The sequence below is a fragment of the Acipenser ruthenus genome, chromosome 3 (assembly GCF_902713425.1).
Source record: "Acipenser ruthenus chromosome 3, fAciRut3.2 maternal haplotype, whole genome shotgun sequence".
Classification (NCBI taxonomy): domain Eukaryota; kingdom Metazoa; phylum Chordata; class Actinopteri; order Acipenseriformes; family Acipenseridae; genus Acipenser; species Acipenser ruthenus.
The window spans coordinates 47,945,836-47,952,458 of NC_081191.1; the positions used below are offsets into that span (position 1 = coordinate 47,945,836).

General features: G+C 47.1%; 1 long non-coding RNA gene across 1 annotated transcript; it reads right to left on the minus strand.

The window, feature by feature from the left end:
- Positions 1-466: 466 nt before the first annotated feature.
- Positions 467-6,181, minus strand: LOC131720859 (uncharacterized). Its single transcript, XR_009319740.1, has 3 exons — positions 4,876-6,181; positions 3,438-3,502; positions 467-3,321 (listed from the first exon to the last, which is right to left on the minus strand). It is a non-coding gene; the product is annotated as an uncharacterized LOC131720859 (long non-coding RNA).
- Between the last annotated feature and the right edge of the window lie 442 nt (positions 6,182-6,623).

The following is a 6,623-nucleotide window of genomic DNA, read 5'->3' on the forward strand; positions in this document are numbered from 1 at the left end:
AGCCTAATGGCAAACACCTATAAATAATAATGTTGGAGTGATACAGCGGCCTGTATCACTCTGTATTTGTAATTCCCCGGGATTGACCCGTAACCAAAAGTCCAGTTTTACACACCAACACTAAACACAAAACACAAACACAGTTCTTAGTGATAGTGAATACGTGCAAGTGGTATAATACAGTTCTCTGTGAAATGCAGGGGTGAAAGTGATGTCCGGGTTTATGTTGGCTTTCGCTACAGCTCTGGATCGTGCAACTGGTAGTCTATTAAAAAACAGACGACGGTTAACAAAACACTAACAAACACAAGACAAAACTCACGGTTCACGAAACAGCACACAGACTCTTTGTAGGTTTTCAACACTAACCGTTTACCAAGGAACAGATCACATCAGCTATGACCCCTATTTATATCCTTGCTCATGACCCCTAGGTTAACGAGCGTATCCGCTCCTCCAATCCTCAGATGCCACACCGTTTACCATCTGGGTCACTGAGTTTGGATATCGTAGCTTCGCCCCTTTCCTAAATGACCGAACTCCACCTACCCTACGGAATAAATTGTCATGCCATTTAGTTAAGGGTACTCTGTTCCTTTTACACAGTGCCCGCACAGGTCAGAGTGGAGCCGAAGGAACACTCAGCTAAATCTACCTTTCCCATTACTCCCCCCTCCCGCACGGTGTACCATGCGGTACATGAAGGGCTGCAATGCCAGATACCACCGAGTTATCCGGGCATTGCTGTCCTTCATTGTGCTTAACCACTTGAGTGGGGCGTGGTCAGTGACGAGATCAAATGAGTGCCCAAGCAGGTAGTATCTCAAAGAGTGAGTAGCCCATTTGATGGCCAAACATTCTTTTTCGACAACGGAGTAGTTGCGCTCCCGAGTTGGCATTTTTTACTTATATACAGAATGGGATGTTCTACTCCGTCTACCATTTGGGACAGGACTGCACCCAAACTGACATCCGATGCATCGGTGTGGAGGATGAATCTCTTGGTGAAGTCTGGAGTGATGAGAGTGGGGGCCTGGCAAAGTCTCTGCTTAACAATATCAAACACCCCGTCATTCATCTGACCACTTAATTGAATTTGGTGCGCTCTTCCTGGTGAGGTCAACTAAGGGATTAACCAGTGTGGCATACTCGGGGATAAAGCAGCGGTAATAACTGGCCAACCCCAGTAGAGACCTCACCTGAGCCTTGGTTTTGGGGATTGCCGCGTCCACCAAGGCCTGGACCTTAGTGACAACCGGTTTCACCCTGCCATTCCCCATTATAAATCCCAAGTATTGTGTCTCTTTCTTGGCAAATGCACATTTTCCTAAGTTAGCTGTCAGCCGGGGTGCCCTTAGAGACTGAAGGACGGCTGTGATCCTAGCCAAATGCTCTCGCCAGGTGGAGCTGTAAATCACCACATCATCAATATACGCTGCTGCATATTCACGATGTGGATGTAAAATCTGGTCCATCAGTCTCTGGAAGGCAGCAGGCGCACCATGTAGCCCAAACGGCATGGTTCTGAAATGAAACAGCCCCTCTGGTGTTGAAAATGTGGTGTTAGCTCAAGAACTACGAGTTAACGGGATCTGTCAATATGTCTTTGTCAGATCCAGAATGGAAATAAACCTTGCCGTCCCCAGTCTATCTAGAAGCTTGTCGACCCGAGGCATGGGATAGGCATCAAACTTGGCAATAGCGTTTACCTTACGGAAATCAACGCAGATGCGGTTGGTGCCGTCCTTTTTTTTTTTTTTACAATTTTGTTTATTGGAAAAAATATTGGTTTACAGAGACACAAGCAGAAGTACATGTGAACAACACAGCTTGTACTTGTGACTACTCAAGTAATTCTCAAATACATATTCATTTTCCTTTTTTTTGTTTTAAACACAAACTACAAAAAACAAGAACAAGATCAGAGCACAAACCAGGAGAGAAAATAGTAAAAAAAAAAAGAAATAAACAGAGAAAAGGATAGAGAGAGAAGGAAGAGAGAGAGAGGCACGCTTTCCAACCACAGCACCTCAGGTTACAATACCTTGCATAGCTATGAGACTGGAGTCAGCTTAAGTTGATCAACATATAGTATAAAAGGCTGCCAAGCCTGGAAGAACTTCTACCTGGAACCCCTAAGAGTGTATTTCAGTTTTTCTAATTTTAAATAATATAGAAGATCCTTAATCCAGTGTGCATGAGAGGGCGGGGCAGCCTGCCTCCAAGATAGTAAAATCAGGCGTCTTGCCAACAAGGTGGCAAAGGCTAGGGTGTCAGCTTGTAGTTTCGTTAAGAGGCTGTCACTGGGTACAACTCCAAAAAGAGCTGTTATTGAGGAAGGCACACATGGTATTTCCAAAATTGTGGAAAGCGTCTCAAAAATAGAAGACCAGAATGGAACCAATCTGTCACAGGCCCAAAACAGATGTATCAGAGAAGCAGGTTCTCGATTGCACCGGTCACAGATGGGGTCCACGTCCGGGTAAATTTTAGCTAATTTGGTTTTTGACAGATGTAACCGGTGTACAATTTTGAATTGTATTAGCCCATGACGGGCGCAGATTGAATGTATTCTCCCCAGGACGGACTCCCACACTTCATCTGGAAGCGCAAGATCCAGATTCCCATGCGTTTTTTATTGATGATAGAGATGGGCAATGCAAGGAGAGGATAGTGCCATAAATTTTTGACATGATTCTACTACAGCCGGGATTGCGATTAAATATAGAATCAATATGGGATTCAGGTGGAAGGTGAGGAAAAGTGGAGGTCTTATTTTGCGCAAAGTCACGGATTTGAAGGTAGCGGAAAAAATTTTGTTTGTGGTAAATTACATTTTTGCCGGAGTTGTTCAAATGAAGCAAAGCTGCCTTCAATGTAAAGGACCTTAAGACAGCAAATCCCATTGCGATGCCAAATATTAAAGGCCTTATCTACAAGTGAGGGAGGAAATAAGTGATTGGCTTTAGTTGGAGTAAATGTTGAGAGTGATGACAGACCTTCGGAATTGAATCCAGGTTCGGAGACAGTGAATAACAAGTGGGTTAGTGCTATACTGAGATGGAGAAAATGGGATAGATGAACACAATAGTGCAGACACTGAGGATGCTTTACACGAGGCTTCTTCTAGATATAACCATTCAGGCTGTTCATGCTGGGGGTGGACAAGTAACCAATACAGCATATTACGGATGTTGGCGGCCCAATAGTAAGATTGGAAGTTCGGAAGATCTAGACCTCCGCCTGGTCTCAGTCTCTGAAGATAGTCTCTCCGAATTCTAGAGCTCTTTCCATTCCAAATGAATGACGAAATAATGCGATCTAAAGAAAGGAAGAAAGCTTTAGAAGGTGCCGTCCTTTTTGGCCACTATCACAATTGGACTGCACCACTTGCTCCTGGAAGGTTCAATCACCCCAAGTTCGAGCATGTCCCATACCTCTTTGCGAACGCCACCTTTTTGACTTTCTGGGATCCGATAAGGTCTCTCTCGCACTGTGACACCTGGGGGAGAGACAATGGCATATTCAACAAGGTTAGTTCTACCGGGCACGTCAGAAAAAACATCGTTGAATTCCTCAATTAACATACGCAGCTCATGTTGCTGATCAGGAAGTAACTGTTAGTTCCATGATCAGTCAGGATCTCCTTGAGGATCCCTACTCTAGCCATGATCTGCACTAGTTCTTTGGCTATCACAGCGGCGCTAGTGGACCTCAATGGAACTGCCTCCGGGTATCGTGTTGCGTAATCTACCATCACTAATATATGCAGAGTCAGAAGGTAGCAAAGGGACGACTATGTCCATTGCAATGCGTTCAAAAGGAGTGGAAATAATCGGCAGTGGGACCAAAGGGACTGGGCGCACTCAACCCAGCGCTACTCGCTGGCAGTCTGGGCATGTGGCTACATATTTCAACACATCTTTATGAAGTCCTACCCAATAAAATCGAGCCAATATTCGCTCCCTTGTCTTGTCAGCTCCGAGGTGCCTGGCAAAAGGGATATTATACGCCAGCCTCATGACCTCCAGTCGACAAGACGGGGGAACCAATAATTGTGTTACAGGCTGTCCTGTGCCCATGGCAAGGTTTACCCTATACAGTAATTGCCCCTTGATAATCAAATGTGGAAATACTAGCGCCCCAGCACCTTCAACATCCTTACCTTAAATAGACTGGACCTGTCCCCAAGTGTGCACTAGTGAGGGGTTGTTATCTTGGCCCCACACTATGTCCGCACTTGAGTGCCACATGTCAGGTATATTGAGAGGGGCCGGAGTAACATCTGCCCTTGATGGCCTAGTAACCTCGCCCTCTCAGTCACACTGCATTCCGACCCCCTTTGACTGGCGTTTGTTACCATTGCAGCAGGCTCCCACCAGCCCCCAGTCTTGTCTCATTAATGCTCCCTCCCATTTCCTCATCCTTCTCTCTTTATTTGTTTTTCTTGGGCGGAACAGAGGAGAAAACATTTCAGTTTGAGAGGGAAAACATTACCAATCATTTCCCTTTCGTTTTTCTCTGCCACGTTTAAGTGTGCGGTCGGGACTGCCATTAATTTCACCAATTCTCTATAATTTGGCCAGTCTCAACCCAGAATAATTGGGTGTGGTAACCTTTCCGCCACTCCCACTATCAGGTGATGTTTTATTGGACCGACCGATAAGTATACTTTGACTGTGGGGTATGTTGCCGTGTCTCCATGGATAAAGGAGATAGCCACCTGACCTTGTGGCTGCCACAACACACCGCCCAAAAGAGATGCTCTAATTAAAGTCTGATCACACCCTATGTCCACTAATGCATGGGTTTTCACATTTCCCGAAATCACATTAACAATACAAGGCCCCTCCCGACCATTTTCCCCTCGCTTACCCTCTTCAGATGCCAGATTGCATACGGCCACGTCACACTCCATCACAGATGGGCACAACCTGGCCTGATGGCCCGGCTGGTGGAACCTAAAAACAGGTAGGGGGAAAGGAGGGTACAACGGTTAGGTATCTGTCCCGCTGCTGGTATGGCAACGGGGCGGGGGCAGCACCTCTGTCAACCTTGGTCTCCATTGAGGGGAGGCAAGGTTGCCCATTGGGGCCGGTGGTCTAGAAGGTCGTTGAGCCAGTCCCGGTGGTGGGGGTGGAAGTGTAGAGAGAGGGGGTGGTGCTCGGATGCTCTGCGGTATTGGAGCGGTGAGTAGCCCGGTCTGGGCTGATGCCAGGGAATCCTCGAAGTCCTCAGCGAGTTTCACTGCATGATCCAGGGTGTCGGGGTTGTGGCGTTGTATTCATGCTTGGGTCTCGGCGCCGACCACATGGCAAAACTACTCAATCACTATGACCTCGCCCATCTGGGTGCTTTTTTTCTGAGCAGGGTTGAGCCAGTGTACCATGTGCCCACATAGTTTTTGCGCGACCACCCTCGGGCGTGTATTCAGGGACCTCTTGTACTCCCTGAGCCTCACCCGGTGAGTTTCCTCCATAATGTTGAGATGGCGGAGAATGGCCAGCTTTACCAGGTCGTATTGAGTGGTGTCGTCATCAGCCATCGCCTGGTATGCTTCCTGTGCTTCACCAATCAGACAGGGTCCCAATTGGCTCGCCCAGAACTCTCTGGGCCATGACATGGTGGTAGCCAGCCACTCAAACGCCACCAAGTATGCCTCCGGGTCATCCTCCACCGTCATTTTATGCATCCTCGCCTTTGGGGCCGTCATGGTAGGTCCCGCTGATACTGTGGGCGGTATCGCCAGCCTGACTCTCTCGATCAGCGCGGTGTACCTCTCCTCTCTCCTCAGCCTCCCGTCTGCTGTCAAGCTGCTCCAGCAGCGCTGACAGTGCTGCGGAATCCATCCCACTCTAACACGTGTGGCAAAGTGGTGAGTGGATAGAAGGGAGTGCAGTGCAGGGACAAATCACACGGACAATTACTAACAGGTGCAAGGTTGTTTATTGATAAATTACTACAATGTCCAGAGCCTTAAGGCAAAATACCTGTAGATAATAATGCTGGAAGTGATTACAGCGGCATGTATCACTTCGGTTTTGTAAAATCCCACGGGTTTGACCTGCAACCAAAAAGTCCAGTTTTATCACCCACACAAAACACAAAGACACAGACACAGTTCCTACAGTGCGTGATTTAAGTGCTTGTGGTGAAAGGACAGTTCTCAGTGGAAAGTGAAGTGCTGGTATCTGGGTTTAATACTGGCCTGCGGCTGCAGCTCCGGATCGTATTAGTAATCTTTTAGACAAACGAAACAAACAAACAACGTTTACAAGACAGACTAACAGAACACTCCCGGTTTTTACATGCAGGGACTCCTTTTAGGTTATTTCATAACCATTCACAAAAGGAACAGATCACATCAGCTATGATCCCTATTTATATCCTCGCTCATGACCCCTAGGTTAACGAGTGCATCCGCTCCTCCAATCCTCAGATGCCACACCGTTTACCGTCTGGGTTCCTGAGTTTGGATACTGTAGCTTCGCCCCTTTCCTAAATGACTGACATCCACCTACCCTACGGAATAAATTGTCATGCCATTTAGTTAAGGGTACTCTGTTCCTTTTACACAGTGCCCTCACAGGTCGAGAGGGAGATCTAACACCAAGAATCATTCG